Source organism: Vicugna pacos, chromosome 9 (genome assembly GCF_048564905.1).
Source record: "Vicugna pacos chromosome 9, VicPac4, whole genome shotgun sequence".
NCBI classification, from domain to species: domain Eukaryota; kingdom Metazoa; phylum Chordata; class Mammalia; order Artiodactyla; family Camelidae; genus Vicugna; species Vicugna pacos.
The window spans coordinates 66,046,374-66,068,142 of NC_132995.1; the positions used below are offsets into that span (position 1 = coordinate 66,046,374).

Genomic DNA, 21,769 nt, shown 5'->3' on the forward strand with positions numbered 1-21,769 from the left:
CCACCAGGATTTTGAGCAAAATCTGCACCATCTTTGGTAGATGGCTAGTCTCTTTTTGCAAATTAGCAGATTCTGACTTGCTGCTAGATCTTGGTAGAGAATAAAAGTCTAACCATTGAACCTCAGGTGACCGAGACACCCATACCACTTCACACAGCATTGAGTATGATCAAGGAACTCATTTCAGAGCAAAAGAAGTACAGCAATCAGCTCATATTCTGGTTATTAATTGATTTTACCATATACTCCGTCAACTGAAGAAGTTGGCCTAATTGAATGGTAGAATGGCATCTTGAGGTCTCATTTCGGCAATAGTTGGGAGCGAACCACCTAGAAGTGTTGCCAGAGAATAGGTTCTTTTCTCGCACAGGAAAGAATCCAGGATCAAGGCATGGTAAAGTGAAAGTAAGTTTATTCAGGGAGATACACACTCCATAGACAGAGTACAGGCTATATCCAAGGGTGAGAGGGAGAGAGACCAAGAGGTGTAGGAGTGTTTAGTTTAAAGTAAAAGTTGATACATACTCCGTAGACAGAGTGCAGGCCATCTCAGAAGGTAAGAGAGAGAGTGACCACAGGGCGCAGAGTTGTTAGTTTTTATGGGCTCTGTAATTTCATATGCTAATGAGAAGGAGGATTATTCCAGTTATTTTGGGAAAGGGGTGTGGGTTTATAGGAATTGGGCCATACCCACTTTTTGACCTTTTAAGATCAACCTAGGAACTGTCATGGTGCCTGTGGGAGTGCCATGAGGCTCAAGATCTACTAGAAGTCGAGTCTCCTGCCATCTCGTTTGTAACCAGTTTGTCCTTTCCTCAGTTGCTCTGTCATTCCTTCAGTGATTGTGTCTGCCTCCTTTCCTCCTGTCTCAAAAGGATGATATTTTGTTTATAGGATGCAATATATGGTTTTAATTAGAATTCCTTATATAATGCTGTCTCTCCTGTAGCAAGAATCCCTAGGTCTGAGAAGCAAGATGTGAAAGTAGGAGTGGCTCCTGTCATTTTATACCTGGTGACCCAATTAGAGCATATTTGTTTCCTATCTGGTAACATTTATCTTTATTTCTTTGGAAATATTAATTCACAAGGTGGGAAGATTCCAGCCAGGGCACACAACAATGGTTCTAACTAAATTGAAAGATGAGAATCCCTCCTAGATATCTGGGGATCCTTATGCAACTAGGCTAACAGGAAAAGAAAAAGGAAGGGGGATTAAACTGCTTGCTGCTCTAATCGACCCTGACTGCTAAGCAAAAATGTGTTGCTTCTAAACAATTAAGACAAGGGAGACTATATATCTGTATCTCGGAGGATTCTCTAGGGGTACTTTCTGGTATATTCATGTCCAATAGTAAAGGTTAGTGAAAAACTACAGCAATTTAAAAAGTCAGAACAATGAAGGCTCAGACCTTTGTAAAATGAAGGTTTAGATCCCTACAACAGGTAAAGAACCTTGATAGCAGAAGTTCTGTTTGACGACAAGGGAAATACTGAAAGAGTAGTTGAAGAAGGAAGACAAAGATCTCATTTATGACCTCACAAACAATTGTGGAAATGAAGACTATAATAGATTTGCATATTTTTGTATATGTATGTATTTATTTATATATATTAGCCACGGTGTTCTCTCTTCTTCCCTTTTTTATTTTATGTATAGCAGCCAAGTGTCTCCATTAGAAACTCCCCCATAAGGAACTTTCCCCACCACCCTGTAGGACAGGTTTCTGGCAAGTTCCAGAGGATGGATTTCCAGGGAATTCCAGCAGTGCAATCTAACAGAGACTGCTGCACCATTCAGTAAGCCACAGTTTTGCCATCTCCATCACATTCTGGATCTTTGAACTGTAGGTAGGGGCTCGTCCCTATCTTGACCCTATGGAAAATGACTGTTTCTGTATCTACTAGAAAATTCTTTAGAGTTATATTTACTGCTTACCAGCCAATTTATCATTACACCAACTCCTATTGTAGTTTGTCACTCTTTGAACAATTCTTTTCAAATTATTGCATGATTTCTCTCTCTGGATTGGTCACAAATTTATGCATATGAAAGGTTACACTGATTGATTCTTCTAATGTTAAATTAACTTTGCATTCCTGGTATTAACCCCACTTGCTCATGATACAGTATTCTTTTAAGTATTGTTGGATTAACTTGGGTAAACTTTTGTTGCAAATTTTGCATTCACGTTTATGTGAAATATTAGTGTGAAGTTTTAATTACTTATAATATCTTAAGTTTTGGTATCAGGGTAGTATTGGCCTCATGGAATAAATTAGAAATATAATTTACTTAAACTTTCTGAAGAGTTTGCATAGAATTGATATTTCTTCTTCAAATGTTTGATAAAATTCACCAATGAAGTCACTTGGGTTTGAGCTTTTCTGTGTCATAGAATTTTTAATTATAAATCCAGTGTCTTTCATAGATATAGTGCCATTCAGATAAGTATTTCCTGAATAGCTTTGGTAGTTTGTGTCTTTCAAGGATTTTTTTCCCATTTCATTTATAATGTCTTATTTACTGGCAAAAATTGTTCAATATTTCCTTATTTTTCTTTTAGTATATATAAAAACTAATGATGTCACCAGTCTTATTCCCAATACTGATCAATTTGTATTTTCTCTCTTTATTTTCTTTATCAGTCACTCTAGAGTGTTACCAACTTTGAATTTTGTTGATTTTCACAAAGAATCAGCTTCCCCCCCCAACAAAGAACTATTGATTTTCTTTTTCTTTTTTTTTTTTTTAATCTCATTGTTTTCCGTGCTGACCTTTAGTGTTTGTGTTTTTTCATATTTATTTTTGGTTTAGTTTGCTTTTCTTTTTCTACTTTTATTAGATAAAAGCTGAGATCACAAGTTTAAGGTCTATCTTCGTTTCTAAGATAGGGATTTAGTGGTATAAATTTCTCTCCAAACACCCCTTTAACAGTATTCCACAGAATTTCATATGTTGTGATCTTATTTAAATTTACGTGAAAGATACTTTCTAATTCCTTACTTGCTTTCTTCTTTGAACCACAGTGTTGGAGGAGGTGAGGCCATCAAAAAGGCGTAGCTCCCAGTTGACCCTCAAGCAGAGCTTGAGCAGTTGGAGGCTCCCATCCCTCCCCTGTCCTTGGAATGTGCATTCGCTTGCCTCCTCTGCTCCCAGAAGCTACTTCAAGGACACAGCCTTGGAACTGAAATGCGGTGTTGAGGCTTTCTGGACAGGTATGTGACTGAACCAATTTAAGGTGTTCTGTGTACATGAATGAACATAGTGAAGGACTCTGTATAAACTTTTAAGATGCTAGCAGGTGGGTGCAGGAATCTACTCATCTTGCAGCCACACAAGATGAGCCTTGTAAGGTTTCTTTGCTTATTAAAATTGCCACCTACCAATCTGAAGTGGCCTGCCTCTCTCTGGTCTCTCCTGCCCTCTGTGTACCGGGGATGGTTTCAGAATACACTCAGGAAACTCCCAAAGAGGTTATGAGGCAACACAAGTGTTGTTTGTTATCTAATTTCCAAACATTGGGGGACTTTCCAGAGATCTTTCTGTTGTTGATTTCTAAGTTAACTATATTGTCTTCATGGGACATACATCATATGATTTGAGTCTTCTAAATTAATTGAAACTTCTATATTGCCTAGAATATGATATATAATCTTCATAAATATTTCATATGAACTTGAAAAATGTATGTATTCTGTTTTGTTGGGTGGAGTGTGCTGTAAGTATCAACCGAGTCAAGTGGTTTTAAGTTAAATTATTTGTGTCTCTTACATCATTAATTATTTCTCCCTAGTTATTGTATTAATTTGTGAGAGAGACTGCAACTGTGAATTTTCCCACTTTTTCATGTGTTTTGAAGCTCTGCTACATTATATGCATAGATATCTAGGATGGCTAAGATTTCTTGATGATTCTATACCTCTGTCTTCATCTATCACTTTGATGTTACCATTTTAATTCCTGATAGTGTTATTTACTCTGAAAAATACCTTGTCTGCTGTTACTGTAGCTCCTCCAGCTTTCTTTTGATTTGTGTCATCCTGGTATATTGTTTCCATCCTTTTACTTTCAACTTACATGTACCTCTGTAATGAAAGTGGGTTATTTGAAGATAGTATATAATCGGATCTTGCTGGTTTATCCACTCTGACAATCTCTGCCTTTTAAATCGGGGTGTCTATTCTGTTCTCAATTTAATGTGATGATTAATATGGTTCACTTTAGATCTGTTACCTTGCCATTTATTTTCTACTTGTTACCTCTTACATCTGTTCTTTGTTCCCTGTGATGGTTAAATTTTCTGTGTAAACTTGGCTAGGCTATGGTGCCCAGTTAGTTATTTGGTAAAACGCAAGTCTAGATGTTGTGGTGAAGGCAGTTTTTAGATGTAATTAACACTGAAGTTAGTAGACTTTATGTAAAGATGATCACCCTCCATAATGTGGGTGGGCCTCACCTAATTGGTGAAGTCCTTAAGAGAAAAGACTGTAGTCCCCAGAAAAGTAAGAAATTTTTCCTTCAGATTCCTTCAGACTCAAGATTGCAACCTATACTGGGGCCAGAATTCCCAGCCCACTGCGACCTGCTCTACAGACTTCATACTAGCCAGGCCTCAGAGTCACGGGAGCCAAAGCCCTAGCATAAATCTCTCTCTCCTTAATCTGAAAGAAATACGTTTATCTTATCCTTTAGATTATTTATATATATATATATACATATATATATATATATATATATGGCGTCTGAGTTCTGTTTCTCTGGAGAACCCTGCCATACATTACTTCTTTTAATTTTTTGCCTTTATGTGGATTTTTTCATAATTCAAATTTTATAAAATGTTAATGTTTGCTTTAGAGTTTAGTGATACATCTTTAACTTATCATAGTCCACCTGCAACTGATGATACGTATATCACTTGGTATTTGGTATAAGACCCTTATGAGAGTATAATTCCAGTTCTCACTTGTTGGCCTTTGTATTATTTTTTCCTACCTTTTATTTATACATAGATTATAAACCCCATACAATATTGGTATTATTTTTGTGGAAACCTTCAATAATCTTTTATTAAATTAATTTACTGTAAGGATGTTTTGCATGTACCACATAGCTACCATTTGGGGAGCTCTCCATTCTGTTATGTAGAGCCACATTTCTGTCTGGTATCCTTTTCTTGCTATTTGAAGAATTTCCTTTAATACTTATTGTACTGCAGATCTGCTGGTGAAGAAGTAGTTCACCTTTTTTTGTCTGGAAAATGCTTTATTTCATGTTAAGTTTTGAAAGATATTTTTACTGAATTCTAGGTTCTACAAATTCTAGGTTGACAGGTCCTTTTATTTTTTTCCTTTTTAGTACTTAAGTATGTAGTTCTACTCTCTTTATTTCTCCAACAAGAGAAAATCTGCCATCCTTATTTTATTCCTCCCTGCCTGCTTTAGAATGCTTCTCTTTATTATTTGTTTGAACAACTGTATTTGCTGTGTTTTGGTACTGTTTTATTCATTTGAAAATTTTAGACATTACATCTTCAGATGTTTTTCGTCCACCGCCTTTTCCTCTGGGGCTGCTGATTACAGGTATATTAGTTCTCTTGATATTGTTCTAAAGTTTATTGATGAACTGATCATTTTTAAATGATTGTTTTCTTTGTATTTTACTTTGGATAGTTTCTATTGCTATGTCTTAAGTCTCACAAATCATGTTTTTGTAGTGTGATGATGTAATCTGATATTAATCTCATGCAATACATTTATTATTTCAGATATCATAGTTTTCCTCTTTAAAAGTTCTTTTTTTTTATTTTTTACATCCCATGCCTCAACAAATGCTACCTATCACCTAGCTTTTCTACCATTCCCCAGAGAATAAGTTCATTAAAAATGATTTTAATATCCTTTTATAATGAAACATCTCTGACAATTATGGTTAAGTTTTAGTCTTTTCCTCCCTGATTATGGGTTATAATTTTCTAGTTCTTTGCATGTCTTATGATACTTGATTGGTTGCCAGACAGTGTGAATTTTACCTTGTTGGGTGCTAGGTATTTCTGTATTCCTAAAAATATTCTTGAGCTTCCTTATGAGGCATAGTTAGGTTGCTTTGAAATGATTTGAACCTTTTTAGGTTTCTTTTTTAAGATTTGACAGGGAAGACTAGAACAGCATTTAGACTTGGGTAATTATTCCTATTACTAAGGCAAGATTCTTTGTAGTAGTCTACCCAGTTCCCTGGGGAATGACATTTCCAGTCTGTCTAGCAAGAAATGCACTATTGTTAGTCCTGTATGAGCAATGGGTACTATTCCCATAGCCTGGAAATTCTTCCAGTACAGTAAATTGGGGCAGTCATAGAATTCAGCTCATTTATTTCCCATCATTCAAGAATCACTATTCTTTGTTCTCTAATGTTCAGTCTCCCAAAAACCATTGTTTCATGTATCTTGTCTTTTTTCTTAGTTTTTTAAAGCAGAAAGGGAAATCTAGTCCCTGTTACTCCATCTTGATTGGTAAAAAGACAACTCATTTCCAAAATAAATTTTCTGTTTCCCCAAAAACATGTGTGTGAACAAAAATTACCCTAGTTCCAGTGTGAAATACATATAGCAACATTATTAAATATACTAGAATCACTGATTATTCAACTGTAAACTGAAGTAGGAGGTCATCTCCCATTAACCACTTTAGTTAGCTGTTCCCTTCTTTGTGACCCACTAGACTGCTGCAGAGTTCTATAATAGAACTTAGTTCTCTTAAGTTTATTCTCCACACATGTGAGTTCAGTGATGTTAAGGGTGATACCTTTCCTTTGTAGTTTTAGCAATTAGCACATAATAGATTTTATACAAATACTTGTAAAATTAATTTTTAAAAATTACTAAAATATAAGAATAGATGCCGAAGCAATGTTTATTAAATAAATCCAACATTTTGGAATCAGACCTAAATCTTATAAAGGATGATACATAATTTTAATTTTTGCCCTAGCTTTTCAATTTATGATATAATTTTTATTTGCCTTTCTAGCCATTCAGTGACTTGAATAATTGTGAACACTTATATGTACAGTGATAAGGAGAAAAAAAATAAAACCACAAACTACTTTTTCCAGATAAGTTAGGTGTGCCAAGCAGATCCAAATCAATTTTCTAAAAAGCTCAAATAAATAAATATGATCAAGTTAGATTTGCATGGTCAAAATCCAGCTGTTATCAGTTTGATGGAAATTTTTTAAGGCACGCTTTTCTCTTAAGTATTTGCAGAGGAACCAACAGTACATAAATTTGGCTGAAGTGAGTGGCCTAGAAATACATAACTAGGTAACTTTGCTACATCTAATTAAAAAAAAAATCTTAACTTTTAATCAGAATTCTACCTGAATGACGATAAATTCTCAGATTTTTTTGGTAGTTCTTCATTATATTATGTATCAACAGGGTCTTTAAGGAACATGTTATAATATTTATTTTTAAAAAGGTAATGATGCTTTAAGATTATTATATTCTAATCAGTTTGAATATGTGATAGCTAAAAGTAACTTTTTAAAAAAGCATCTGAAAGAATATTAACTTGAAAACTTAATATTAATTCCAAGTTTCAAACAAAATTTTATAATAACTTATGTGAATTATTATTGTCTTTTTTAAATTGCTAATAAAACATTTAGAGAAAAAAGAAATATGGGTCTAAAATAAAAATTTGCTGTAGATAAGGAAAGTGATTATTTATACCTTCAATATAAATGAATTATATATGATTTAATTTATATAGTAATAAGCATAAAATATGCAACTGAAGAGATAAATCATTTAAATAAAATTAATGCTTGCTTAATATTGTAGTTATTTTATGCTGCTATACCTTATATTGTGATACAAATTTAATTAGATTATGATTACAATGGGGATAATACCATTTTATGCAATAAATGCCATTAGTACTAATAGCTGATAATTGATTCCATAATTAGAAACACTTTTAGGTATTATTCAAATTTCTGTAATTTCTATGCATATTTATAATGTTAAAACAACAGCAACTTTACAAAAGAATAGCCTTTCTTTAGCAGTGATAGCTATTTTTTGTTTAGTTTAAATTTCATTTTTTAACTCAAATTACCTATCAGAAAATTGCTAATTTTAATTTGAATAAATAAAACAATTGATATGTACTCATATTTTTGTAAATAATCATTAAGGAAATTCTTCAAACCAAATGGATCTCAAATCAATATATAAGCTCTCTTCATATTAACAAGTATATAGGTGTTGAAAATGGTAGAAATAAATTAGGTTTTAACTCAAAAAATAGAATGAATGTAAATGTATAATTGAATCACTATGCTTTACACCAGAAATTAACACATAAACTGTACTTTAATTGAAAAAATAGAATAATACTGTTAAATTCATGAAAATATTATAGTAACTACTAGAATGAGAAGTGCGAATTTGTGATACACAAATTCATTTAGAAATAAAGATCTTTCAGTGCTTTTGAAGCCAATATACAGAGGATGCTGATCTAGAAGAGACTTGCAAAATAAAGCCCATGGGGCCAAATCCAACCAGCTGCCTATTTTCATATATAAACTTTTATTGGAACAAGCCTTGCTCATTCATTTGAGACCAATTGTGTTGTCTACAGCTGACTTCATACTATGACAGTAAATTATCAAATGGTCTTCAAAGCCTAAAATATTTTCTTTCTGCCACTTTACAGAGGTAATTTGCTAATCTCTCACCTACAGCAATCTTTGGCTAAATAATTCACTTGGCAACTCCCAAGCTGATTAATACTTATTTCATTTTTTTCATGTGTGTAACCAGTTCTCATTGTGACTTTATTGTCTGGGTTTTCTAGTTTGTAACTGAGTAGCCCAGTGTGGAGGCATTTGTATTTCCCTATATCTGTGAAAATCAGCAGGGTTGTATACCCGACTAGGTCCTTTTAAAGCTGAGTAATGGTAGGTGTGCTAAGTAGACAGACACAAATAAAATCCTTGGTGGGTGATTTGTGGCTTTCCTAAGAATGCAATTCATGAGAACTGAAAAAAATCCAATAACACAGTGGTGGAGTATTTCAGTAGGATTGGCAGTATACATAAGAAAGGCATATTGTTTTCTTTGCCATATCTGTTTTGTTTTCTTAATAGTTTTACCGAGAAAATAATGAAAATTAAAACACTTAATTGCTCATTTTTATTTGACTTATAAAAATACAGGAAGTCTGAGAAATTTATTTTTTAAAAAACACATTGATCAAAATAAGCAACATTTTGCTATAGTAATATTGTATTAGTTATCTATTGTTGAATAACAAATGTATTCAAAACTTAGAGGCTTCAAAAAACAGTTACTATCTTCCAGTTTCTAAGGGTCAGAAATCTAGACATGGCTTAGCTGGGTGCTCTATATCAGTGTCTGTCACAAGGCTGCAGTTAAAGTGTTGGCTGATCTGTGACCTCATTGGGAGGAGCAACAATCTCACTATGTGGTTATTGTTCCGTGGAGGTTGTTGTACTAAGGGATGCAGTTCCTCACTGGCTGGTGGCCAGAGGCCACCCTCAGGTCCTTGCCATTTGGGTCTCTACGTAGGACAACTCACAACATGAAACTTGGCTTCATCAGAGAAAGCACGTAAGAGCCAGAGAGAGTGTGTGAGCAAGATGGAAGTCACAGTCTTTTGTACCTGTTATCTCACAAGTGACACATTCGCCATATTTTATTTTTAAAAGCAGGTCACTAGGTCTGGCCCACACCCAGGGAGAGGGGATCACACAAAGGCATGAATATCAAGAAATAAGAATCATTGGGAGTCACTTTGAAACTGATTACCACAAGCACCTATGATAATTAAATTTAGTACCTAGTTTCTAGACACTCTTGAGACACTGGATCCATAGGAAATAATGGAAGAAATCAACCGTTAGACAAAAATCTATAGAAATAATATAGGCCTACCCATAAATCAAGTGAAGAGTATTCTGGTATAACTTACAGAAGTCAATTTTTATATTGATTAGAATATTCAGTCTCACTGCATGCACATATAGGCCCAATTAATAGTTAAACTTTTATCATTGACTTCTTTGAGATTATTTCAAATATTATGTTTCCATGATGACCTTTCCCAAATCATTTTCTTCTGTTTGACTTAATCTATCTAAAATACTTGCACTATGGTTTCTTGAGAGCTATAAATTTTTTCAGTGCCCTGTTAGTGTGTTTTATGTTTATAGCACTTGTGTTTACGAATGAGTGTGCTTGATCGGAAGTTATACTGTAACCACCCTACTCTGGTATGCTGTATACTTTAAAAATATAATTTGGAATTTAAACATTCAAAATGGGGAAAAAACGTTAAATTAGTGTAGACTGTTTTAGAGTTACTTTAAACTTATTTAGGATTCAGGAAATTAGGTGGAATATAGCAGTTTAAAATAATAACCTAAAGACTCAGTATATAAATTTAAACTTTATTTCTTAAAGAACAGCAGTAATAAACAAATATTCAACACATCATGTCCTAAAAACATAATATGGTGGTGGTATTCCCACAACATAAACCCAAAAAGAAATTTTTGGTTTCCTGTCACATCCAAGAGATATTATAATTTTGATTTTCTACCCTCTAGGAAAAACTTACTGTAAAATCTTACTAAACATTTGTAGAAATAGTGTGCTCCCAGAAGAATGATTTTCTTAGGCAATCTTGGAAATAAACCTCTAAAGAGAATCTCAAAGGAAACACTTGTGTTTTATTCTTCAGCGAACAAAATAGGGGAAAAAAAGCATTGTATCATATTAGTAAAGGTAGACTTGTATTATTTATATAACTCTTGACAAACTAGTGAACAAAAAGATTCTTTTTAATTTACTTAAAAAATCTTTACTAGCCTCCCAAGGAAAAAAGCACTTTTGTAGGCAACAGATATATACAGTGATAATTAAGACATCACGTTATAGCCCTATGAATAATATAATATCAGTAGAAAATGATTTTTTTGGAACATGTCTGCATATGTGCTTCCTTGCATACACAAAATATGAAAAGGTTAAAAAGTCACTTAAGAAGAAAAGCTTCAAGATTTTGCTAGGGGCCCTTAAGTTTATAATTATTAATGTCATATGCTTGCTAAAGGTTTTTAAAACACTGTTTTATACATAAAAATACATACATTTATACGTTAAATATATATTTTGAAATCTGAAAAAATGCACTTGTAATTCATTTTGGGGAGGGAACAGGGTTTTTAAATTGTTATCCTTTATTTACACTGGAGTTTTAATAGTGTTTACATTTCGAGTTAATAAAATGAAATTCTCTTACAAAAAATTTTAAGATCTATTTTTCATATACTTCTCACAGCTATTTAAAATGAATTTTATGGTACTGTCATAAACCTTTTGCTGTTTTGAGTAGAATATTTAGATGCTTCTTATCCATAAATTTATAGCTATCATCAATACGGCTGATTTATTGAATTTTAATTTTCTTTTTTCTTAATGGATGCACTATCTGATTGAATAGGATGAATATTTTATCATGATCTATCTAGTTTTTTTCTAAGTTTACTTATAAAAATACATCTAGATTGCCAATTTCAAAAGCATTAGCCATTATGGCCTTAGAATTAGATTAAATCTGGCCTTTAATATGTTTTAAATTGTATATTTAAGAATTAATGATTCACAGAGGAGATCTGAATGTCTTTCGTAGCAACATATAACCACTTAGGTGATTTTAGATAGTCATGGATGAGAGACCGGCAGTGGTAGGTTAGGCACAGAGGGCTCTTCACCAATCCAAGTGGTCATTTATCTGTTCATCGCTGCTCTTTTGCCCACAAAGCCTAATCCAACTATCGCACCTCTGCAAGCCAAGAGCTACTGCAGCCGCAGTGGTGCTGCTCCATCTCAGCAGTGAAATTTGGCCCAGGAATGTTTTCTTCTTTGCAAATGTGGAGAAACTCATCAGTTGAGAACTAGAATAGCTGTTTTGGAATCTGGAGAAAACTAGCCTTGTAGAAACCCTAGACACTTGAAAAAATGTGATGAACATGCCGAGGTGAATTCCATCAATCATTGGTTATTCTTGGCAGCCGAGTGCTATGGAGGAGCCAAATAGCTAAATGGAAACTGTTAACACTAACATGTAGTATTAATAAGAATACCTAAAGGTTTCCAGATACAGGAGATGTGAAACATCAGTGTAAGACACAGAAGAGGTGATATTCAAGGAGTCACATCATAGATTCCTAAACAAATTAACTTTGTTAAAAATTTTGAAAAATATGAGGTTGAATTAAAATTATTTGCTTAGAAATTAGAAAAGACATGGAATACATTTTTTTAAAGGAAATGAGGTAAATATCTGATATTAATGAAATGGAAAACAAAAAAAATCCTAAATTCAAAATCTGCTTTAGAAATGTAAAGTGTCAGCTATAATAAGAAAAAGATTAAATATTATTGTAAACAAATTAGAAAACCTAAGAGAAATTGTTAATATCTTAACAAAATGTAACCAAATTTGACCCAAGACATACTAGTACACTTAAATTGGCTAATTACATTTGAAAATAATTACATAATTAATCTTTTAAAATAAGCATTTAGAACAGATATTTCCAAAACTGAGTTCCAACTATCTTGTAAAGTACAAATAATACAATGTTATTTCAATGATCTAGAATGTAAACATATGCAGAGCTCTCAAGTCAATACAGAAAACTAATATATAAATTTAATAGCATAACTGGTAATACTAAATAAGAACAATGATTATACTTTGCTTCTGACTATAAATGTAAATATTTTAATTAAACATTAGCAAATAAGTTACAGATAAAAATGATGTTCTGTTACTTTATTAAGATAAGCTTCTAGGGAGACCCCGGAATACGGTGGCTCAGAAGCAAATGTTTATTTCTCTTGTTTTCAATGGTGCAGTGACACAGACTAGCAGGACAGTTACACCCTCCACAATACATGGCCTTCAGGATTTATCAGCTATTGCTGTTAGCAGCCAGTGGAACAAAGAAAGAAAATCGGCTTCAGGAATCTTGGTTTTTAATGAGATCAGCTAAAAAGTTAAACACAGCATAGCCCATTACCCTGAATTGTGCCATAAAAACAGTTAGCTGAGGGAGGAATAGAAAACTGTAGTACTTGGTCTGATAATGTAATGGCCATTTTCACAATGTAAATGGTGGATTCTACTACCTACCAAAAAAAAAAAAAAGAAGAAGAAGAAGTAGATACTAGACACTATAAAATTATTTCGTTATGAAAACTGAGTAGATTTTATTCTAGGAATGCAAGGATTTAAAATGTATTAAAATAATTTCTTACACCCTCAAATTGTGACTAGAGAAAATGCCAGCCATGTTCACTTCATTGGCCTCTAGTGCCAAAAGGAATCTTACATATTTCACTAAACCACTCATTCTCTGCTCCCTTAGATAGCTATTTTGTAGTTTGTACTCTCTTCAAACTTTCTTTCATTTCAAACATCAGTAACTGTGTTCTTCATGTCATTAGAAAATACACAAGAAGGGAACTTTCTCATTCTTTGCCAGCAATCCCTCAGCTACATGCAACTGTACCATAAGTGCTGCACTCTTTCCAGTGTATGACCTGACCGTGTCCCTCAAGGGCAGCAACTCCCTTGTGTTGAGGACTCTGCCCTTTCAATTATTATCTTATTACCCAATATCATCACATGTTACTTCTCTATAAGACCAGTTCCAACAGCAAGAGGACAGTGTTATTTTCCTTATAATTTCGTTATAAATCCTCCCTTTAACCCAGTTGCTTTTTAGTTATATTTCTTACTTCTCCTTTGAAGCAAATCTCCTCTTTCTCAACAGCCAACCCAGTCAAGCTCTGGAGTCAACCTTCTGTCACTAATATAGCACTAGTGGGTCAACCTCTAATCTCAGCCTTGCTTATTTTGGTGATCAAATTTCAGTCTTCATTTTAATTGACTTCTTAGCAGTATTTGATACGGTAGATTACTCCTTCCATTTCAGAATACTTTCTTCACTTGTTTTCTTTAAATTCCTTTTTCTCCTGACTTTCCTTATAGCCACTATATATTCCAACTTAATCTTCTTTGCCAGATCCTTCTTTTACCCACCTTGAAGTGCTTTTCTTTGTAGTTCTATGTCCTGCTATCTTTTCTGTCTATATATGTTCTCCTTGGATTATTTCATCCAGTTTCAAGCTTTAAATACTATCTGTATAGAATTAATCTAGAATCTAAATGTCTTTGGATTCCAGGCTTGTATATACAACTGCCTACCCAATAACTCCCCTTAGATTTCTAAGAGGCATGTAATCCCAAAATTAAACTCTGCATTTTTCTCAAACTTTCTTCTCCACCTGTGTTCCCAAGGCCAACGTATGATACTGTTCTCTGTTGGCTCAGGTGTTGACTGAATCAAAATTTTAGAATCATCCACCCTTCCTTTCTTTCACCTTATCAAATCTATCAGCAAATCTTGTTGTGCCTGATGACTTGCCACTGTCTCCACTTCTTTAAACTTGGAATATATTAACCTCTTGTTCAAAAACTGCAGTGGTCTTCATGCTTTTATTCTTACTGGATCATAACAGAACAAACTGATCAGATAAATCTGATATATTAGAATTTTTCATTTCCTAGAAGATGGAATGTTTGGGGGCAGATTAATGCAATTATGTCATCAACTAGAAAAAAATAGGCAAAATACCAAAAAAATTATTTAGAGGCATCAAAAATCTCTTGAAGTAAGGAAGGCTAGGTAATCTAATATTTTAAAGAAGTGAAATTCTCATGTCAGTAAATTGCAAACACTTTTCTAAGAGAAGCAGTTACCAGTTCTTGGTATGAGCATAAAGCTCTAGCAGATAGTTATTTCTGAGAGACAAAGAAACAAGTAGATATTTTGAATGTCATATGAAAATGAAGAGCTAAAATTAGAGACATAAGAGGATGCAAATATAAATAGAAGGTTAATAGAAGATATTTAAAACAAATGGAAAACCAGAAAACACACAAGAGTACATTACAGCTGAATATGAAACATTCAAAAATATCTATCTCATACTCTTATTTATTGATTTATTCTTCTTCTGCCACACTAATGTCCTTGCTTTTCTTGAAAATCACTAGATTCCTTGCCATAATTTAAAAATTTTGAATGTTAACTACTTTTCCTTTAATGTGAAGAAAATTACAAGGATATTAACCATGGTTTTTGTTGTTTATCTCTGTTTAGGATAAACCACTGAACGCAGTCAGCCAAAACCAAGAAATAATTTATACAAATGTTGGTGTATCAAAGAAAGTTATCTTCTTTGATGATCAATGTTTATACACACACACACACACACACACACACACTCTCTCTCTCTTAGAAAGCCTGAGAACAGATTAGAAATTTTTATGTTTAAAATAATTTGTCATACAAATAAATATAAAGAAATCAAAAGCTTGTCTTCTAAACTAGCACAATTCATACATTTTATTTACAGAGAAAAAGTTAAACAATGGCCATAGTAGTCCATTTTCTAGATACCTGCAAAATATCAGTGAACAAAAGAGCCGCCTTACAAATTACAGTTGAGAGCTTGGAATCAATAGAAGTAACAAATAAATTATAGAATATGTAAGGAAGTGGTAATTATCAGAAAAAGGAAATTTAGAAGCAGATTGGGATGAATAGAATTCAATGCATTATTACAAGCAGGAGGATAATTTTATCTCTTCCCTACAGTTCATCTTCTCTGTTCAGATATTAAGAGCGCTTTCTGAAATGAAACTTGGCTACATCAGTCGTTTACTCAGAACCCTTCCTCCGCTTTCACATTGTTAGCATGACATAAATGGTGCTTCATGATTTTGCTTCAGTCTGTATATTCAGAGTCATCTCTGCTATCCCAGTTGATGAGTTAATTTGGAGATACTGAAATACTTTTCTCCTTTTAAATTATTCTATTACCTTTAAGACTAGATAGCTCATATTTGAACTGCAGCATCCTGCTGAGTTATATTACCTTTTCCAAAATCTTTTCTGACCTTTCCCAAATTAATCTTTATTTCATCTATTATATATAATTATATACATAATATATATTCATTTAACTTACTAGACAGCAGTTATATATTTATATAACATACAGTTATAATGACTGCCATTTTTTACTTACAGATTATAATGTTTCATTTTCTAAGTAGTGAGCAACTTGAGGACTGGGACCTTGCCATTTTTATCTGTTTTTTTTTTTTTATCTGACAAGAATAGAAGAATGTTTGGTATATTGCAAATACTCAATACATGTGTGAATTAATAATAAATAAATGGAAATAACATAAAAAAACAATTTTAACTATGGACTATAAAAGCTTCTTTTCAAAGGGTCATCTGTATTTATTAAGAGAACACAAAGTATATCCTAGGAATGAAAAATAGAAAATGAAAATGCTATTATTGAATCATTTACCTACAACTATTTTTTTGTTTGACTGTTTCCCTTAGCATAATATGGCACATAGTGCTAAGTAACTACTTTTTAAAGAAAATAAAATTAATTATGCAGATGACTATATGACAATTTGCAAGGCTGTAGAAGATACAGCATTAGCAAATAGCAAAAATTTCAAACCACCATCTCATATTTTCAATAGCACATAGTATTTATGACTGTAATGTTAGAAAATTTCCTAAATTTTAATGAGGTGTTGACTTTAGATGCAGGTAAATTATCCTATAAAGATACTATTGACAATTTTTATACAGAAAACAAAAGGTTTGATTTGATTAAATATAAAACCTAGACATATGATGAAAGAAGTGTTCACAGAATGAAGTCTCAATATTCAACCAAACTTAAATCTCTTTCAGAGATTTTAGAAAGTGTCCTTACTTTCTTTAGACAAATGAGCAGGTTTTGTTTTATTATTGTTGAGTATTTTTTTGTTAAAGTTATAATTCAGATGCCAAAAGTATATAAAGTTTCTCCTTAGTTCTGGGAAATGGGACATAATCTACTTCTATTATTATTATTTTTAAACTTAGAGTAAGATAAGCAGACATAGCACAAAAGAATATTTTTTACTTTTAATCATTCTACTTGGAATTTCTACTGTTTGTCTATGAAAGTACAAATCTTTAGTAACTATTATATCTTATTTCTCTGAGGTATTATGTGTATTTGCAATGTGAAATTTTAAAATATGTAAATTATCTCAATAAGAACTAAGTAGTCTTGCTTGTATATGATACATAGCAGTATCACTGTTCATAATATTTTATTTTTATAATTTACCTTAAATTTTCCAAGAGAATGTTGATTTCAAATACTCTCTAAGGGAAATTGCCTTCAGAATCGATCTATTTTAATAACAATCTTTGATAGATCTGATGTTTGTACTAAGATTGTGCCAGTTTGATGATTTTATCTAGCTAAATACAAGTTATAAAGAAGAGAAAAGAGCTATCAGCAATCAACAATGGAAGTAATTTTAGGAAAAATGAGTTCATGGTTTAAGTAAATAAATTAACATAAAGTTAAAACTAAAGAACTAAAAAAAAATACTGAAGCACTCATTCCTGATGCTTTTTCTAAATAAAAACTGTTGAACACTGTGCAATATGACTAGTTATTTATTTTATATTTTGAATCTATGCCAGTACATATTTTATTCTTTCTGTGGTACATTGAAACAATTATATAATATAGCTTTTGATACATTAATTGATTTTGTCAGAGGGCAAAGTAGGTGGGTGTCATTTTAATAGCATGTGGAGGAGTTCACTGAATCCCATCGTTTGTCATTTCATATATGTTATTATTTAAATGAGAAACTTGTTCCTTGACTAATAAAATGTAAATGTTTTGAGATTATCTATTTACCAGATAATTACAGTAGAATTTCTTGATATCTAGACATGATCAAGGCCCAAGGAAGGTAGATATGAGTTAGTCACATGGGAGAGAAAGGAAATCCCCAAAGGGTACAAAGAAGGTATTAATCTGATAATCAGGAGGGTTCTATGACAGAGACAGTGCATATATTCATTCCCTAAACTTGTTTTCCTCCTTCTGCATCCATAATGTTTGAGTCATGTTTCTGATTCTAGGCACAGAATATGGGCAGAGATGAAGCTCTCAGTATATTAGAAAATACAGGTTTCGTACTGATTGACCTTTATCCTCACTTTGTCTACCAACAGGCAAAGTAGCCAGGTTCCGTGACTTCTTTCTTTCCTCCTTCCTTTCATTTCCCCTCCCTCCCTTTTACTTCTCCTCTTTCTTCTTGTTCTTCGTCTTCTCTCTCTCTCTCCCATTTTCTTTATTTTTGCTTATATTATTTTTAGATGATTCATCAATACTCAAAGATGTCTGGATGGGCAAGTTGTTTCTATTCAACAGGTATATTTGGATACCTCCATGTAGGATCATTTACTTGAGATGCTGAAAGCTTATGGAAGGTAGTGTCATTAACTGTGTATATTTTTCTGAATGTTTTTAAAATAAAATATTCAAATTTTTGTTTCCATCAAAAACTGGCAGAAAACTTAAAACTGAGTGTTATATTGTAGATTCTCAGCATGTCAAAGTTTTGGTCAAAGAAATATTTTTAAATATACATTTGAGAATTAATTATATGAAATATTTTACAAATGGATGGAAACTAAGTAACATTTAATTATTTATTTGATCGATATATGTATTAAAACCATTATTTATATATTTATATGAAATGACACAAGGAAGCATTCTCAAAAATATGACTGTAAAGATTAAAATTATTTGAGTAGAGTGGACAAAAATTTTACCATTTATTAATTTATTTCATTTGCCCCTTTTAGCAATTTCATAATTAATTGTAGTATGCAAATTTATTGAAACTTTCCTGAAACTTGAAAGCTACTCACAGCATGACTGTGAGTAGCTTTATATTTTTTGCAATTTTAAAAGGAGATAATTAATTACATATTCTCTGAAATGATGGCTTAAGAAATCAGTTTTATCTTGTCATTTTCCTAGGGAAGCTGCAATAGGAGAAAATTATTTTTCAGAATAACAGACTAACAGAAATACTCAGAAATTCTTCCAGTAGAGTGTATTACATCACATTTACAGCCTTTTATTTTAGGGCATGTGAAACATTCCATGTTTTCTGTAAAACATTTTGTACTATTTGACTTACGTGACTTGCAATTAATCTCAGTGTAACAGAACAGCAGAAAGTATTTCTAAGGTTTAAAATTGTTTTCTTTTCCCAATTTTCCTTACAGTATGTAATCTGCAGGTGTCGTTAGAAAATTAGCTTTCCTAAAGTTATTATGTAACAGTCTTGCGACTCCTGGCACTTCAGTAGCAAGTTGCTCTTCTGTAGGTTTCTTCCGAAGTTTGTAGTGAGGTGATCATTTTACTCTAATAGTAAACTGTATTTTTTATTGCTATTGTCAGCTCTGTTCTGCTGCCTACAGGCTATTTCCACTTGCTGCTTTACTGACCCCTCAGGCTCAGCATGTTTCAAAATTTCATTCTCTAATAATCATAGGATTTAGCCAGGCCATTCCTTTTAACCTCAGTTTCTTAATATGGGAAATAAATAATTATCCTAGTTGATTTCTCATCTTTCTCCTAGCCCCTAAATTATATGAAGTTTTGTTTTTTTTTTTTTTTTTTCAGTCTGGACTCCCCAAAGACAATCTCCTCCTTATGATTTTCTTCTTGAAATGGCACCACCATTTATCTGGGTATTCACATTTAATTCAAAGTGTATCCTTTTCTTTATCCTTATTCTTTGCACGCGCACACACACACACACAGAATTCATGTGTAATTTGTTCTTCTTAATGTATTTTCTCTTCTCCAGTCTCTTCTCATATTTGTCATGTAAATTTAGATCTTCGTTAACTTCATTCTGAATTCCTGGCATAGCTTCTAAATTACACTTTTTGCTAGGCTCTTCCTCTCTAAGTCATCCTTCTCACAAATCTGCCAAAACAGTTCCAGTCACAGTCAAATCAATTCCTGACCCCTCTGTATACCAGATTAACAATAAACATAGTAAGATTCTGGCATTCAATATTTCAACAACTATTTCTAACCCTAGCCCAGTTGCTTATCACAAAACTACATAAAACTCTGGCCCAACTGAACTGAACAATGTATTTATCTTTAAAATCAATTTTTGTGGGATCCTATTTTTTTGTTGATGCTGCTTAGTTTTATTTAATTTTGTTTGCTTGTTTTAAAACTTTGTCTCTAGAAATCCCATGTATATGTTATATAATTTCCTTTCTGTGGAATTTCCTCCTTGTCTCATAAGAGGGCATGCTCTATATGAAAGCATTACCCAGTTGCCATGATGATTTTGTCATCCAGAGTAGGAGCTGAGAGAAACTTAGACCAACTCACTAATTTGTTCATACAAAAACACTGAGTGTCAAGAGAGGGGAACAAGATGGCAGAGTAGAAAGATCCTGGGCTTGCCTCCTACCATGACACACCAGGACTGCAACTATAAATAGAACAACTCTCTGTGGTAATGACCTGAAGACTAGCACTAAAGATGTTCTGCAACTAAGGAAATAAAGAAAAAGCCAGTGAGACAAGTGGAAGGGGCTGAGACATAGTCTGTCTTTAACTTACACCCTCCACAGGGTGACGCACAGATGAGAGAGATATTACAGCCATGGAGGTCCTCCCTGAGGACTGTGGGGTCTGAACTCTACTCTAGGCGTCCCAGTTTGGGGAAGACAGGCCCCCATTCATTTGGCTTTTGAAAACCTGCAGAGCACCGGAGGGCTATAGGAAACCAAGACTCTGCTTTGAAAGGGCACTCACAAAAACTCACTCATTCCTAATCCTAGTGCAGAGGCAGCCATTTGAAAAGCACCTGGGTCATATGTGAAGATTTATTAGCTAATTTTAGGGCATGTTCCAGAGGAACAGGACCTGTTAGGTCCTGGTAGGTGCCATTTTTAAAAATTTGCTCACCTTCTACATAGCTGGCCCAGTGCTGGAGGGTATCATTTCTGAGTCTTCCCACCTTACTGGCACTGCTTGTCCTGCCCTGGTGTTCACCTGCAGACCCAGCCAGCCAGCACTCCTCCAGCCAGCTCCCAACATGGCCACAATCAGCAGGCAGCCTCCGCCAGCACCAGAACCCCTCTGAAGTGGCTCCCACTCTGGGGGCTGGTCCTGCACAACAGACGGCCCACAATAGTTGCAGCTGTGCCTTACAGCCAGCCCCACACACTACTGTACTTGCAGCAGTTGCAGCCCAGCTACAACAGAAGGACACACAGCCCACACAGGGGACACTTCCAGAGCACCTGGTTCTGGCGAACAGGGTGGACACCTCCTACATAAAACTACTCCTTTAAAACCAGGAGACATGGCCAATTTACCTAATACATAAAAAGGACACAGAGAATTCAGCAAATGAAGAGACAAAGGAACATGTTCCAAATGAAAGAACAAGACAAAAAATGTCAGAAAAATACTTAAATAAAATGGAGATAAAAGTGTATCAGATAAAGAATTCAAAGAAGTGGTAATAAGGAGCTCACTGGACTCAGGAGAAGAATGGAGGAATGCGTAAGAACATCAACAAAGAAATAGAAAATATAAAAAAAGAACCAATCAGAGCTGAGGAATACAATAACTGGAATTAAAATACAACAGAGGGAATCAAGCAGATTAGATAATGCAGATGAACGGATCTGTGATCTGGACGACAGGATAGTGGAAATCACA

General features: G+C 33.5%; 1 long non-coding RNA gene across 4 annotated transcripts in view; it reads left to right on the forward strand.

Moving 5' to 3' along the window:
* LOC140698274 (uncharacterized) overlaps positions 1-21,769 on the forward strand; it is a 177,516-nt gene that overhangs the window by 21,108 nt on the left and 134,639 nt on the right. For all 4 annotated transcript variants that reach the window (XR_012075937.1, XR_012075938.1, XR_012075936.1 and 1 more), the window contains exon 2: positions 3,030-3,218. This is a non-coding gene — a long non-coding RNA (uncharacterized lncRNA). The remainder of the gene's footprint in view (positions 1-3,029; positions 3,219-21,769) is intronic.